This window comes from Delphinus delphis, chromosome 20 (genome assembly GCF_949987515.2).
Source record: "Delphinus delphis chromosome 20, mDelDel1.2, whole genome shotgun sequence".
Taxonomy (NCBI): Eukaryota; Metazoa; Chordata; class Mammalia; order Artiodactyla; family Delphinidae; genus Delphinus; species Delphinus delphis.
The window spans coordinates 41,049,891-41,067,487 of record NC_082702.1 but is presented as its reverse complement, the minus strand read 5'-3'; the positions used below and the strand labels follow the sequence as shown (position 1 = coordinate 41,067,487).

At 37.3% G+C, this 17,597-nt stretch overlaps 1 protein-coding gene and 1 non-coding gene across 4 annotated transcripts in view; both read right to left on the bottom strand.

Moving 5' to 3' along the window:
• NFATC3 (nuclear factor of activated T cells 3) overlaps positions 1-17,597 on the bottom strand; it is a 133,721-nt gene that overhangs the window by 61,251 nt on the left and 54,873 nt on the right. The window lies entirely within an intron of this gene.
• On the bottom strand, positions 12,619-12,690 carry TRNAA-UGC (transfer RNA alanine (anticodon UGC)). Its single transcript has one exon. It is a non-coding gene; the product is annotated as a tRNA-Ala (tRNA).

Here is a 17,597-nt window from a genome sequence, read left to right as displayed (position 1 = left end):
CTGGACCACCAGGGAATTCCAGAGGTAAACTTTAGCAAGAGTTGATCATTTCAGAAAATCATGTCATTGCTAGTAATGCCACTCACTTGTGGAATTTAGGTTGCTGATCAACACACTTGCCTATGTGCAAGTGTGATATAGTGATGCTGTAGGTACAAGTATCTAATTATTTCATTGTTTTCTCTATAGTCATTACCAAGCCTTTTCATTTTGAAATATAACTTTTTGTTATAATTTGTTTATAACCGTTTTCTAAATTTGGTTCCTCTTAATAATAAAAGCATTATATTGGTATTTCTAAAATTATATGTGTAGGCTGATTATATTGTCCTTGAATTTCCATTTCAGGTAAATAAAGTATTATAAAATATTTGTTTAAAATTTTAAAAGAGTGGGGTTGGGTCTGATAGGGTTGAGAACCACTAGCCTTAGAAGATTTGCAAGTCAAGAGGCACACTGGTATCAGTTTGCCTAAAATGAATCCTCCAGTCTCCTGTCTAGGGAACATAAACCCACTGCAAGCGTTTTGGGAGTTAAGAGGAGTCAAAGCTCTCCCTATTCAGTACACAGACTTTCATTATGCCTCCCCTTTCATCCCCATCCCATTTTCTGTACAGATCCTCAAGCCCTGCTTTCAGTTATTCTAGAACCTAGAACTTCTATTTCATTCCCTCTAAAGAATAAATCTCCAGAATTCTCCCAAGGTAAGCCAGTGGTTATCACTTCATTATACCATATAAGAGAGAAAAATCTGGGAAGTTTAACTGCTTCTTTTGTAGACCTTCAACAATATGTTTTCGGCCTCACCTCACATCCCACTTTCAGAGACACCAGTGCCTCAATCCCCTGAGCCTTTCCAAGGTTCTTTAGTATAAAATGATTTGTGCTTAATTATTGGTTCTTTCTCTCCAACCAACAAGCTTGAGTTGTAACTGTTTAATGTCTAATGAAGGTAAACACATGTGTTTAACCTAGTATATTTAACTGGAAATTGCAGTTTTCTGTAAATATTTAACTATTTGTGTATTTAAGAAATCTATCAATATTTCAGTTGTGATTTCTTTTTACATATTTTGGTATAAACAAGTTAATAAATGTTAAAGCTTGAATTGAATGGAAAATATTCCATAAAAAATAAAATGCCAACACGATTACAGTAAAAAAAAAATAAAGCCTAAATAAATCAATAACTAAAGAAGAAATAGTAACAGTGTGGGCGTATGTATGCATATGCACACAAATATGGTTCAGTCACTTTTCCCTTTTGGTTTGTATGGAGGCAGATGGGGTAAGTGATAATGTAGAATGAGAGTCATACAAATTTGGACACAGAAGTGAAAAAGTAACAGTAGAGAGTGGTGATATACTTTAACTAAATTAGTTTATGTAATTCTAAAACTCTTGTGGAGTACATGCCATTTTTTCCAGTTTATAGATGAAGAATCTGAAGCTACGAAAGATTAAGGAACTACTCCGAACTCATGGCTAATCATCCTTTCTGCTATACTTATTGTTGCTCTTTCATGTTTAATCCTACATTGAACAAATTATTCTATGGAACCAACTGTTCTTGTAGTGGAGGAAGAAGTACCAACAACTTTACCACTTGCCTCAAAGTACTGTGAGGGGGACAGTGTCATTCTTGTTATCTCCAGAGCCTAGTATAGTACCTACCACGTTATGGGCATTTAATCACTGCTGAATGAATGAATTTTGGAATGAGAGAGTACAATTTGGTGGAACAAAATAACACGAGGTTAGTCAACAGAATTATTTAAATAAGAATTATAACCACTAAAGTAGCTGTTTAAAATGAAGTAGTAAAATCTAAAATAGAAAATACAAACTAAAAATTTTATTGCTATCTATTAAGTTACCCAAATATCACATAACATACCAGTAAGTACTATATTCCAAAGTATCCCAGTCATATTAGATGACTCATATTAATACCAGCTTGGCAAAGACATAAGCCACCTGTCCTTTATACTTTGATAGTAAAATGAGCCAGTGATGGGGGAAGGTAATCAGGCAGATAAGATTTCAAAGAGAATGTATTTCATAACACGTATTTCAGCCAACATCTGCTCCAAGCATATATACTACAGCATAAGAAAAATAGGGCTTCTCCCTTGCAACTCAAGGACTTTAAAAGAACATCAAATAAATTAATTAGACTATCATTCCATCCCATCCCATTTGCTGCCAATGTTATAGGCAACAAATTGTTGCTACTGTTAACACTATTCTCTAAAATCTTTCATCTAGTATCAGGATACTTCTCTTCAGGTCACCTTCTGCTTTGCAGAAGAAAGTAAGCTAAGTTGTTTGTTATGTTTCTGTACGTTTCCATAGCAAAGGTCTGTGCCTGCTTAATTTAACTAAAGCTGGAGGGTTAAAGCCTGAAGGTATACGACAGACTAAAGCAGCTTCAATAAGAGGAGTTCTATTATCAGTTCTGCTACATTACTTGGAGGGAGCGGATCTGAATATATTAGACACATGACAACACAATGTAGAGATAATAAAAATACAAAATTAAATTTCCATAAATTGCTTCAAACGGAAAATATACATGTAACAACATCATACAAAAAATCATCACCTGGAAATGAATCTTGGCATATAATGAAATACAAAGTCTAGTTATGGAAAAAAATACTATAATCTCCATTTTAACTTTCAGTAACTTTTGGGATAAGACTCAAAATATTTATTCCTTCATAAAACTTATCACTGTATAACAAAGTATGTATGTAATTTTATGCAATTTTATCCCATATGTAGATTCAAGTAACCACCATAACAGTCATGATCCAGAACTCTTCCATTACCACAAAGGAACTCTCTTGTGCTACCCATTTACATTCACAGTCTTCAACCAGTTCCTGTTCCCTGGCAACCGCTAATCTAGTGTCATCTCTGTAGCCCTGCCATTTTGAGAATGTTATATAGATAAATGGAATCACAGTATGTAACCATTTGAGATTGCCTTTTTTCCCACTCAACATAGTTCCATGGAGAACCTTAGAACTTGTGTGTATCAACAGTTTGTTCCTTTTTATTGCTGAATGGTAGCTAGTGCATTGTATGGATATACCAGTTTGTTTAACTCTTCTTCCATTTGGCTTGTTTCTAATTTTTGACTAAGAAAAATGACACCACTATGAACCTTAAAGGTTATTGTGTGAACAAGTTTTTATTTTTCTGCAATAAATGCCAAATGTGATTCCTGGGTCATGTGGTAAATGCCAGTTTAGTTTTTTAAGAACCTGACAAACTATCTTGCGGAGTGGTTACACCATTTTACATTCGTAACAGCAGTTTAGGTGGGATAAAGTTTCTTGGCATCCTTGCCAGCATTTAGTATTCACTATTTTTTTTTTCCTGTACGTGGGCCTCTCACTGTTGTGGCCTCTCCCATTGCGGAGCACAGGCTCCGACACACAGGCTCAGTGGCCACGGCTCACGGGCCCAGCCGCTCCATGTCATGTGGGATCTTCCCGGACCGGGGCACGAACCCGTGTCCCCTGCATCGGCAGGCGGACTCTCAACCACTGCGCCACCAGGGAAGCCCTATCACTATTTTTTTATTTAACTGTTCTATAAGGCATATAGTGATATCTCATTGTGGTTTTAATTTGCATTTTTCTAATGGCTAATAATGTGGAAAATCTTTTCACATGCTTATTTGCCATCTTATCTCCTCCTTGGCAAAATGTCTGTTCATGTCTTGTGCCCATTTATAACTGAATTGCTTTTTTTAAAATTTTATTTTATTTATTTATTTATTTTTGGCTGCACTGGGTCTTTGTTGCTGTGCACGGGCTTTCTCTAGTTGCGGAGAGAGGGGGCTACTCTTCGTTGCCGTGCGAAGGCTTCTCATTGTGGTGGCTTCTCTAGTTGCTCTAGAGCACAGGCTCAGTAGTTATGGGTCACGGGCCCAGTTGCTCTGCGGCATGTGGGATCTTCCTGGACCAGGGCTCAAACCCGCGTCCCCTGCACTGGCAGGCGGATTCCCAACCACTGCGCCACCAGGGAAGCCACCTGAATTGCTTTTTTACTGTTGAGTTTTCAAAGTTCTTTACATATTCTAGATACAAGATCTTTGTCAGATATGTGGTTTGCAAATGTTTTCTTCCTGTCTTAGCCTGTCTTTGCCATCCTTTTATATTTTTTTTGCCATGCTGTGCAGCATGTGGAATCTTAGTTCCTCAACCTGGGATTGAACCAGTACCCCCTGCATTGGGAGTGTGGAGTCCCAACCACTGGACCACCAGGGAAGTCCTCCGTCCTCTTAATAGGATCTTTCACAGGGCTAAAGTTTTTAATTTTGATGAAGTCCAATTTATCTATTTTTTCTTCTAGTATCATGCTTTTGGTATCATGCCCGAGAACTTTTCTCATAGCTTGAGGTCCTGAAGATTTTCTCCTATGCTTTCTTCTAAAAGTTTTATGGTTTTACAATTCACATTTAATTTCACAATCCATTTTGAATTAATTTTTGTATAAGATGTGAGGTTTAGGTTAAGGTGGTTTTATTTGCTTAAAGATGTCCAACTGCTACAGCACCATTCATTAAAAAGACAATGTAGGGCTTCCCTGGTGGCACAGTGGTTGAGAGCCCACCTGCTGATGCAGGGAACACAGGTTCGTACCCCGGTCCAGGAAGATCCCACATGCTGTGGAGCGGCTAGGCCTGTGAGCCATGGCCGCCTGTGCTTCGCAACGGGACAGGCCACAACAGTGAGAGGCCCGTGTAAAGCAAAAAAAAAAAAAAAAAAAAGACAATGTAAAAGCTCTTAAAGAATATTCATCTTGGTCTATAAACAGTATATTTTTTATTTAAATACAGTTGCCATTACCTATGCTAAATTAAAAATTGATGTAATTTCAAATGATTTTCACATTTTGAAAAATGAGAATAAAATGTTTCTGATAATTCCTAAAATACTAATACTTTTTGGACAAATGAAATCAAATTCTACTGTTGTATATTTCTTGTAATTCATTAACATGCCGTATTTCCTTTGGTCTCAGAGCCTTCTAAATCAGCACTGCTCAACAGAACTCTCTGAAATGATGAAAATATTCTATATCTGCATTGTAAAAAAAAACCCATGATCCATGTCATATCAATTGTTGTGTAAGGTGTGAAGTTTAGGTTAAGGTTTATTTTCTTGTCTATGGATGTCCAATTGCTAGCATCATTTGTTCAAAAGGCAATGTAGGGCTTCCCTGGTGGCACAGTGGTTGAGAGTCTGCCTGCCGATGCAGGGGACACAGGTTCGTGCCCCGGTCCGGGAAGATCCCACATGCTGCGGAGCGGCTGGGCCCGTGAGCCGTGGCCGCTGAGCCTGCGCATCCGGAGCCTGTGCTCCGCAACGGGAGAGGCCACAACAGTGAGAGGCCCGCGTACCGCAAAAAAAAAAAAAAAAAAAAACAAAGGCAATGTAACCATTACCCACATTGGCTACCAAGCCTTGAAGTGTTGTTAATGCAAGTGAAGAACTGAATTTTTAATTTTAGTTGCTTTAAATTTAAATGTGGTTAGTAACTGCTGAATTGGACAGTGTAGCTCTAAACCCTTTCCTCTGCTTAATACTTTCACTTCCTTAGTATTTAGCTTTTCCCTGGCTAATGTTTATTAATTAGCTAGGAACTTCATTCAAATAGCAGTGCCTGATTCAACCCCTTCATCTGGGTTTTAGGTCCCTATTTGCTCTCAGAGAGATCTGAATTTCCCCCATTAAGGCTTTATCATACTTTTGTTATTATCTTGTTTGCAAACTTCACTGAACTAGAAATTTCATGAGAGTGGGAAACATGTCTGATTCCACTCCCCCTCTTGAATCCCCAGCTACAGTAACAAACTACCCTGAGTGTATTACATATTTGCAGACCATATTAATGAATAAGATTATTTACTTTGAATAAAAGAAAAAGTTAGTTTATTAGTTGGCTAGAAAGTAGGTGGTATTTTTCAACAGCTTCATAGTTTGAGTTTTTAAAATTTCAAGAAATATATACTTCAGAAACCTCTTGGCTCTCACCATGTAATTATATTGAGAACATCTGAAATCCTCCTTTGGGGAGTATCAGAAAGATTTCTAGAACTTGTGCTTAAGTGCTCTTTCTCTTTTCATTTTGATACAACACTGGCCAATGGAATGCAAACACAGCTCTTTAAAATGACAGCAATCAACCCAGATGAATTCTAAGATGCCAATGTAGATATCTTATTCTGCTGCATTTTCTCCATCAGGGTTCACAGAACACTGATCAAGCTGCTAAAAGAAGCCTAAGTAATAATAGCAAATAATATTTACTGAACATTTACTATGTTCTTTACATGCAATGTTTCATTTCATCCCCACATCAGCTCTTAGGTAGGTGATATTATTCTCATTCTACAAAAAAGGAATTGGAGGTAGTTCCCTCCATAATTAACCTCTATCACATCATATTCTAATTTCCAATATAGCCCTTAATACATTCTAATATTATTTTGTTTATTTGCTTATTGTCTCTGCTATTGTCTCTGTGCCCATAAGGGCAGGGACCTTTTCTGTCTTTTATTTATCTCTGGATCCCCAGCATCTACAATATTGCCTATAATGTAGTGAGCAATCAAAAAATATTTATTGAATGAGTGAAAGGATAGGTGAATGAATAAACTAAGCAATGAATGATTCAATAAAAGGTCTAGAAAAGTTAAACTGCTTGGCCAAAGATACAGTACAGCTCAGGATTCAAACCCAAGCAGTATGATTGTAGAGCCCATACCAGTCATTGAGCTACTAGTATTGACTCCTAAATGTACTTAAAGACCAACACCGTATAGCAAATGTGGACGAGAAGACAAGCTGACCACCAAAGATTTACGTATAGAACTGTATAGTATACCTTTCCTAGTCCTCTTGCAAATGAGTAGGGCCACTCATTTGCAAGTGATTACTCCTGGACAGTGAGTAGTAATAATTGGTAATAATTTCCAGGTTCATGTATCTTATGTGCCTTTCCTATACTTTCTTCCCTTTTCCCAGGGACCATGGAGGCTGTGTGCTGAACATGATTGTATCAAAAAATAGACAGACCTTGTATTCAAGAGTGACAATACAAAAGAAAATAAACTTTTCTGTCACAAACCAACAAGAACTAGAGATTATTAGTCATAGTAGTTAGCCTACCACAATTAATCTAAAAGAGCTTAAACTAATATAATGGTAAACAAGGTCCAAGATTTTTATTAGAAGCTCCAAACGTTGTAGAAACAGCACTTGTCTTGAAATCAAACACCAGGATTTCTAAAAAAGCTTATTCAGAGAATTAAAAGAGATAATGTGAAAGTACTTTATAAAATGAAAAGTACATGAAATTATAAGATAACTATAAGAGGCAACATGGTACAATAAAAGTGGAACAGCAGAGTCAAAAGACCTGGGTTTAAGATCTCTACCAATTACATTAAGTGTAATCTTAAATCATCTGTACAATGTACTTGCCTTGCCCTTTTCAAAAAACTTTAGCAAATATTAAATATAAACTCTGAGAAAACATTTTGTAAACTACAAAGAACTACAAAAAAAATCAATTTTTGCAATTAGCAACAGAACAAATATGCAAAATGTCACTAAATTAGGCAATTTAAGAGCATGTTGGTGTCTAGCATTTTTTTGATAAATGTCAACATTAAACTAAATTCTTTTAAAATTATTTGTTCTACAACCTAAACATTATTCTAAAAGATATGGAGACTCTATACTATGTTAAACCATCTAAAACAAAATTCAGAAAGTTAAGACCTGCAAAAGTCTCTTTGAATCCTAGGACTGAAAATGTGTATTTTCATTAGAGAACTCCAATAAAAGTTATTGACTTTAATTAAACAATTTTCCTAATTTGGATAAGAAAAATAATCTGATTAAGTACTCATTTACACTATGTTAACTTTATTAAAGATTAATTTCCTGACAAGTAAACAAGTTAGTTTCATTTTAAATTAAACTGCATCACTCTATTTACAAAAGCCAGGACATGGAAGCAACTTAAGTGTCCATCGACAGATGAATGGATAAAGAAGATGTGGCACATATATACAATGGAATATTACTCAGCCATAAAAATAAACGAAACTGAGTTATTTGTAGTGAGGTGGATGGACCTAGAGTCTGTCATACAGAGTGAAGTAAGTCAGAAAGAGAAAAACAAATACCGTATGCTAACATATATATATGGAATCTAAAAAAAAAAAAAAAAAAAGGTTCTGAAGAACCTAGGGGCAGGTCATGTATATATAAAGCCACAGACGTAGAGAATGGACTTGGACTTGAGGACATGGGGAGGGGGAAGGGTAAGCTGGGACGAAGTGAGAGAGTGGCATGGATATATATACACACTACCAAATGTAAAACAGATAGCTAGTGGGAAGCAGCTGCATAGCACAGGGAGATCAGCTCGGTGCTTTGTGACCACCTAGATGGGTGGGATAGGGAGTGTGGGAGGGAGATGCAAGACGGAGGGGATATGGGGATATATGTATATGTATAGCTGATTCACTTTGTTATACAGCAGAAACTAACACACCATTGTAAAGCAATTATACTCCAATAAAGATGTTAAAAAAATTAAAAATAATTTAAACTGCATCTATTTCTCTATTGTGCTTGTATATTCTTAAGGCACTACAGAAATTTTTTACCCCCACCACACAAAAACATTGTGGAGTATGTAAAACCCAAAAAACCCCCTAGGAAGTTGGAAGAAGTTTCTTAACAGTGCTCTATAATTCTACAGTCCCTAACCATGAACTATAAAAAGAAATAAGATTATATATATTTTTCATCTATCAGCCCAATTTGATAATAAAAGGACATTCAGTTTCTACTTTGTACTCTCCATCTATAAATTCATCAGATTACAGAAAATACAAGGAAGAAGTAGACACTGGCTGTATGGTTCAGTTTTTTTTTTTTTAATTTATTTTTTAATTTATTTTTGGCTGCGTTTGGTCCTCATTGCTGCACACGGGCTTTCTCTGGTTCTGGTGAGCAGGGGCTACTCTTTGTTGTGGTGCGTGGGTTTCTCATTGCAGTGGCTTCTCTTGTTGTGGAGCATGGGCTCTAGGCACATGGGCTTCAGGAGTTGTGGCACATGGGCTTAGTTGCTCCGCAGCATGTGGGATCACCCCAGACCAGGGATTGAACCCGTGTCCCCTGCACTGGCAGGTGGATTCTTAACCACTGCGCCACAAGGCAAGTCCCCCAGGGGATTTAAAGTAGTGACACCCGCACCTCATTTTTCTTTTTCCCCTTCTAAAAGCCACACATTAAAGACTAGGATATTTAAAAAACAACTGAATATCTGGGGAAAATTAGAAAATAATCACCCATGCCCAGGGAAAGGCTCAAAAAAGACCAGAGAAGACCTTAAGTTTATACCTCAGGCTGATCCCTGGCAAAAAACAACAACAACAACAACAAAAAAAACCAGCTTACGACAATCAAAAAGACAAAAACAAAAAAGAGCAAGCCCTGTGGAAGGGGGAGAATCTGATTTCTAGTTGTGAACAAAACTTTACAACTTAAGGAACTAGAAAAAGAACAAACTAAACCTAAAGCCAGCAGAAGAAAGTAATAAAGATTAGAGCAGAGGTAAATGAAACAGGAAACAGAAAAATAGAGAAAAATCAATGAAACCAAAAGTTGGTTCTTTAAAAAGATCAAAATTGACAAACTTTTAGCTCAACAGACTAAGAAAAAAGGAGAAAATACTTGAATTACTAAAATTAGAAACAACACTATCAATTCTACAGAAATAAAAAGGATTAGGGCTTCCCTGGTGGCGCAGTGGTTAAGAATCTGCCTGCCAATGCAGGGGACACAGGTTCCAGCCCTGGTCTGGGAGGATCCCATGTGCCGCAGAGCAATTAAGCCTGTGCACCACAACTACTAAGCCTGAGCTCTAGAGCCCGCAAGCCCAACTACTGAAGCCCGTGCACCTAGAGCCCGTGCTCTGAAACAAGAGAAGCCACTGCAATGAGAAGCCCACGCTCACTGCAACTAGAGAAAGCCCATGCACAACGAAGACCCAACGCAGCCAAAAAAATAAAATTAATTATTTTAAAGAAAGGATTATAAGAGAGTACTATGAACAACTGTATACCAGCAAACTGGATAACCTACATGAAGTGGACAAATTCCTAGAAACACAAACCCTTAAAACTAAACCACAAAGAAACAGACAATCTGAATATTCCTTTAACTAGTAAGAAGATGGAACCGGTAATTAGAAATCTCCTCACAGGGGCTTCCGTCGTGGCACAGTGGTTAAGAATACGCCTGCCAATACGGGGACATGGGTTTGAGCCCTGGTCCAGGAGGATCCCACATGCTTCGGAGCAACTAAGCCTGTGTGCCACAACTACTGAGCCCTGGTGCCTAGAGCCTGTGCTCCGCAACAAGGGAAGCCACCACAATGAGAAGCCCACGCACCACACCAAAGAGTAGCCCCCACTCGCTGCAACTAAAGAAAGCCTGCGCGCAGAAACGAAGACCCAATACAGCCAAAAAAAAAAAAAAATTTCCTAACAAAGCAAAGCCCTGGACCCAGTGAATTCAACCGAACATTTAAATAAGAACTAATACCGATCTTCTTCAAACATTCAAATAAATTGAAGAGGAGGGAACACTTCCTAACTCATTCCATGGAGTCAGCATTACCCTGATACCAAAGCCAGACGAAGACAATACAAGAAAACTACAGACCAATATCCCTTATGAGCACTGATGAAAAATCCTCAACAAAATACTGGCAAACCAAATTCTGCAGCATATTTGAAGAATTATACACCATGACCAAGTGGGATTTATTCCCAGAATGCAAGAATGGTTCAACACATGAATATCAATCAATGTAATAAACCACATTAACAGAATGAAGGGAAAAAAAAATCACATGATTATCTCAACTGGTTCAGAAAAGGCATTCGGCAAAATTCAATACCCTTTCATGATAAAAACGCTCAATAAGGTAGGAATAGAAGGAAAATATCTCAAAATAATAAAAGCCATATATGAAAAACCCATTTGGGACTTCCCTGGTGGTCCAGTGGGTAAGACTCCATGCTCCCAATGCAGGGGGCTCGGGTTCAATCTCTGGTCGAGGAATTAGATCCCACATGCATGCCGCAACTAAGAGTTCGCATGCACAACTAAGAAGTCCACATGCCACAACTAAAAACATGCGGCAATGAAGACCCCACGTGCCACAACTAAGACTGGTGAAGGAGGGAGGGAGGGAGGAAAGGAGGAAGGGAGGGAGGGAGGGAGGTAGGTAGGGAGGGAGGGAGGGAGGAAGGAAGCCCCACAGTAAACATCATACTCAAAGGTAAAAGACAAAGTTTTTCCTCTATGATCAGGAACAAGTAATGATGCTTGCTTTCATCACTTCTTTTCAACACAGTACTGGAAGTTCTAGCCAGAGCAATTAGGCAAGAAAAAGAAATAAAAGGTATCTAAATTGGAAAGGAAGAAGCAAAATTATCTGTTCTTAGATGATATAATCTTATATATCAAAAACCCTGGGCTTCCCTGGTGGCACAGTGGTTAAAAATCTGCCTACCAATGTAAGGGACACAGGTTCGAGCCCTGGCCCGGGAAGATCCCACATGCTGTGGAGCAACTAAGCCCGTGCGCCACAACTACTGAGCCTGAGCTCTAGAGCCCCCAAGCCACAACTACTGAGCCCACGTGCCACAACTACTGAAGTCTGTGCACCAGAGCCCATGCTCCACAACAAGAGAAAGCCACAACAATGAGAAGCCCGCGCACCACGACGAAGAGTAGCCCCCGCTCACCACAACTAGAGAAAGCCCGTGCACAGCAACGAAGACCCAACACAGCTAAAAATTAATTAATTAATTAATTTAAAAAACAAAGGAAACCCTAATGATTCTACCAGAACAAAAACAAAAACTGCTAGAGATAATAAATGAATTCAACAAAGTAGCAGGACACAAAGTCAACACATGAAAATCAGTTGCATTTCTATACACAAACAGTGAACAACCTAAAAAGGAAATTATGAAAACAATTCCATTTACAATAGCATCAAGAAGAATAAAATACCTAGGAATTAACTCAATCAAAAAGGTTAAAGTTTTACACAATGAAAACTATACAACATTGCTGAAAAAAATTAAAGAAGACATGAATAAATGGAAAAACATCCCATGTTCATTTATTGGAAGATTTATTATTGTTAACATGTCAATACTACCTAAAGCAATCTACAGATTCAATGCAGTCTGCATAAAAATCTCAAAGACATTTTTTGCAGAACAGAAAAATCCATCCTAAAAGTCATATGGAATCTCAAGGGACGCTGAATAGCCAAGACAATCTTCAAAAACAAAGAACAAAACTGAAGACCCACGCTTTCAAATTTCAAAGCTTACTACAAAGCTACCGCAATCAAAACACTGTGGAACTAGTACAAAGACAGACACAGAGACCAATGGGACAGAATAGAGAGCCTAGAAATAAACGCTTGCACATATGGTCAAAGGTTTTTGTTTTGTTTTCTTTTCTTTTTGACTGTACCACACAGGGATCTTAGTTCCCTGATCAGGGATTGAACCTGGGCCCTGGCAGTGCAAGTGCCAAGTCCTAACCACTGGACTGCCAGGGATGATATTTAAAAACAATGTTAAGACTATTCAATGAGGACAGGAGAGTCTTTTCAACAAATGATGCTGAGAAAACTGGATAACTACATGCAAAAGAATAAAGCTGGACCCTTACCTAACACCATATACAAAAATTAACTCAAATGGAGAAAAGACCTAAATGTATGATTTTAACTATAAAACTCTTAGGTAATCTTTTTTTTTTTTTTTTGGGCCACCGCCGTGAGGCTCGTGGGATCTTAGTTCCTTGACCAGGGACTGAACCCAGGCCCTCTGCAGTGAAAGCGCTAAGTACTAACCATTGGGTAATCTTAATCAAAATCCCAGCAGGTTTGTTTTTTTTTTTTAATTTTGGGGGTGTGGTGGGTAGAGATTGACAAGCTGACTCTAAAATTCATACAGAAATGCAAAGGACCTAGAATAACCAATACAATCCTAAAAAAAGACCCACACTATCAAATATCAAGATTTACTATAAAGAAATTGTAATTAATGCAATGTAGTAATGGTACTAAGACAGAACAAATAGTCCAATGGCACAGAATGAAGAGTTAGGGAAGAGAGCCACAGATATATGGCTGGTCACCTGATTTATGACAAAGGCACCAATGTCATAGAGTAGAAAAATGATGGGCTTTTCAATAATGGTACTGGATCAACTTCTATCCATAAGAAAATAAAATGTATCTTAATCTTTACCTTTAATTCATATACAAAAATTAATTTGAGATAGATCACAGACCTATATGTAAAAGGTAAAGTAATAAAGCTTCCAGAATAAAACACAGGAAACTATCTTCATAACCTTGGAGCAAGCAAAGATTCTTGAAAAGGTATGAAAGCACTTTCCATGGAAAACAAGACTGATAATTTGGACTTCATTAAAATTAAAAACTTCCATTTATCAAAAGACACAATTAAGAAAGTGAAAAAGCAAGCAACAGACTAGGAAAAGAAATGTCATTTGCCATACACATATCTGACAAAGGACTTATATCCAAATATTAAAAACTCCTACAAATCAGTAAGAAAAAGAGACAATTTAAAAATTGGTCAAGAGATGTGAACAGAGACTTCACAAAAAGGACAGCCAAATGTCTGATAAACATATGCAAAGATGTTCAACATCACTGGTTATCAAGAAACAACAATTTAAAAAAAAAAAAAAGAAAGAAACAACAATTTAAAACCAGTGTGATACCTCCACATCCCTGTCAGAATGGTTAAAATTAAAAGACAAGAACCAAGTGCTGGTATTATTGGTGAGGATGTAGAGTAACTGGAACTTTCATATATGGCTGGTCAGGAGTAAAAACTGGTACAGCTCCTTTGATAAACCAGCAATTCCACTCTGAGACATATAAACATATACCAAAAACATGTGAATGCTTCATCCATCAAAAGATATGTGTAAAAAAAAGCATACAGCGGCTTTACTCATGATATTTGAAAACTGGATACAAACCAAGTGTCAATGAACAGAACGACAGATAAAGAAATTGTAGTAAATTCATACGATGGAATATTATACAGCAATTTTTTTCAAACTACAAAAAAACCCAAACTGGATGAATTTCAAGCTCATGTGTTAAATGAAGCTAGACAGAAAACAGAACACTTCGTATGAGTCCATTTATTAGCAACTCATGAATAAAAAAACTAATCAATGATAATAAATGGTCAGAAGCACAGTTACCTTTGGTTGGAAGATATAAACTGGGAAGGGCACAAGGGAGTCTTCTGGGGTGCTTAAAACATTCTATACCTTAACCTGTTTGTAGTTTTACGCGTGTGTGAGTATGTGTGTGCGTGTGTCTGTGTGTGTATGAAAAATTCATTGAGCTATACATGTTAATATTTGTGTACTTTAATGATGCATTCCCATACAGCAGTAAAACATTTTTTAAAAGTCTGCACATAGAGAAAAAAATCAAGGCATTTTTCCCAGGCTTGAGAACCAAGCACACCACTCTTATGTGTAATGGTCAGATTGGTCTGGAATGGCAATTGGTGTCATCCTCTTTCTCTTCCTGAATATTAAAAAATTCTCAGAACATCCAGTCCCTACCATCAGGAAACTTACACAAGCCGCTTAGATAGCCTCATCCACCAGAGGGCAGACAGCAGAAGCAAGAAGAACTACAATCCTGCAGCCTGTGGAACAAAAACCACATTCACAGAAAGACAGACAAGATGAAAAGGCAGAGGGCTATGTACCAGATGACGGAACAAGATAAAACCCCAGAAAAACAACTAAATGAAGTAGAGATAGGCAACCTTCCAGAAAAAGATTTCAGAATAATGATAGTGAAGATGATCCAGGACCTCGGAAAAAGAATGGAGGCAAAGATTGAGAAGATGCAAGAAATGTTTAACAAAGACCTAGAAGAATTAAAGAACAAACAAACAGAGATGAACAATACAATAACTGAAATGAAAACTACACTAGAAGGAATCAATAGCAGAATAACTGAGGCAGAAGAATGGATAAGTGACCTGGAAGATGGAATGGTGGAATTCATTACTGTGGAACAGAATAAAGAAAAGAATGAAAAAAAATGAAGACAGCCTAAGAGACCTCTGAGACAACATTAAACGCAACATTTGCATTACAGGGGTCCCAGAAGGAGGACAGAAAGAGAAAGGACCAGAGAAAATATCTGAAGAGATTATAGTCAAAAACTTCCCTAACATGGGAAAGGAAATAGCCAACCAAGTTCAGGAAGCACAGAGGGTCTCATACAGGATAAACCCAAGGAGAAACACGCCGAGACACATAGTAATCAATTTGGCAAAAATTAAAGACAAAGAAAAATTATTGAAAGCAGCAAGGGAAAAATGACAAATAACATATAAGGAAACTCCCATAAGGTTAACAGCTGATTTCTCAGCAGAAACTCTACAAGCCAGAAGGGAATGGCATGATATACTTAAAGTGATGAAAGGGAAGAACCTACAACCAAGATTACTCTACCCGGCAAGGATCTCATTCAGATTTGATGGAGAAATCAAAAGCTTTACAGACAAGCAAAAGATAACAGAATTCAGCACCACCAAAACAGCTCTACAACTAATGGTGAAGGAACTTCTCTAAGTGGGAAACACAAGAGAAGAAAAGGACCTACAAAAAGAAACCCAAAACAATTAAGGAAATGGTCATAGGAACATACATATCGATAATTACCTTCAACGTGAATGGATTAAATGCTCCAACCAAAAGACACAGGCTTGCTGAATGGATACAAAAACAAGACCCATCTATATGCTGTCTACAAGAGACCCACTTCAGACCTAGGGACACATTCAGACTGAAAGTGAGGGGATGGAAAAAGATATTCCATGCAAATGGAAATCAAAAGAAAGCCGGAGTAGCAATACTCATATCAGATAAAACAGACTTTAAAATAAAGAATGTTACAAGAGACAACGAAGGACACTACATAATGATGAAGGGATCAATCCAAGAAGATATAACAATTATAAATATAATGCACTCAACACAGGACCACCTCAATACATAAGGCAACTGCTAAAAGCTATAAAAGAGGAAATCGACAGTAACACAATAATAGTGGCAGACTTTAACACCTCACTTACACCAATGGACAGATCATACAAAATGAAAATAAATAAAGAAACAGAAGCTTTAAATGACACAACAGATCACATAGATTTCATTGATACTTATAGGACATTCCATCCAAAAACAGCAGATTACACTTTCTTCTCAAGTGTGCACAGAACATTCTCCAGGATAGATCACATCTTGGGTCACAAATCAAGCCTCAGTAAATTTAAGAAAATTGAAATCATATCAAGCATCTTTCCTGACCACAACGCTATGAGATTAGAAATGAATTACAGGGAAAAAAACGTAAAAAAACACAAACACATGGAGGCTAAACAATACGTTACTAAATAACCAAGAGATCACTGAAGAAATCAAAGAGGAAATCAAAAAATATCTAGAGACAAATGACAATGAAAACACGATGATCCAAAACCTATGGGATGCAGCAAAAGCAGTTCTAAGAGGGAAGTTTATAGCTATACAAACCTACCTCAAGAAACAAGAAAAATCTCAAATAAACAATCTAACCTTACACCTACAGGAACTGGAGAAAGAAGAACAAACAAAACCCAAAGTTAGCACAAGGAAAGAAATCATAAAGATCAGAGCAGAAATAAATGAAATAGAAACAAAGAAAACAATAGCAAATATCAATAAAACGAAAAGCTGGTTCTTTAGAAGATAAACAAAATTGATACACCATTAGCCAGACTCATCAAGAAAAAGAGGGAGAGGACTCAAATCAATAAAATTAGATAAGAAAAAGGAGAAGTTACAACAGACACTGCAGAAATACAAAGCATCCTAAGAGACTACTACAAGCAACTCTATGCCAATAAAATGGACAACCTGGAAGAAATAGACAAATTCTTAGAAAGGTATAACCTTCCAAGACTGAACCAGGAAGAAATAGAAAATATGAACAGACCAATCACAAGTAATGAAATTGAAACTGTGATGAAAAATCTTCCAACAAACAAAAGTCCAGGACCAGATGGACTCACAGGTGAATTCTATCAAACGTTTAGAGAAGAGCTAACACTCATCCTTCTCAAACTCTTCCAAAGAATTGCAGAGGAAGGAACACTCCCAAACTCATTCTATGAGGCCACCATCACCCTGCTATCAAAACCAGACAAAGATACTACAAAAAAAGAAAATTACAGACCAGTATCACTGATGAATATAGATGCAAAAATCCTCAACAAAATACTAGCAAACAGAATCCAACAACACATTAAAAGGATCATACACCATGATCAAGTGGGATTTATCCCAGGCATGCAAGGATTCTTCGATATACGTAAATCAATCAATGCGATACACCATATTAACAAA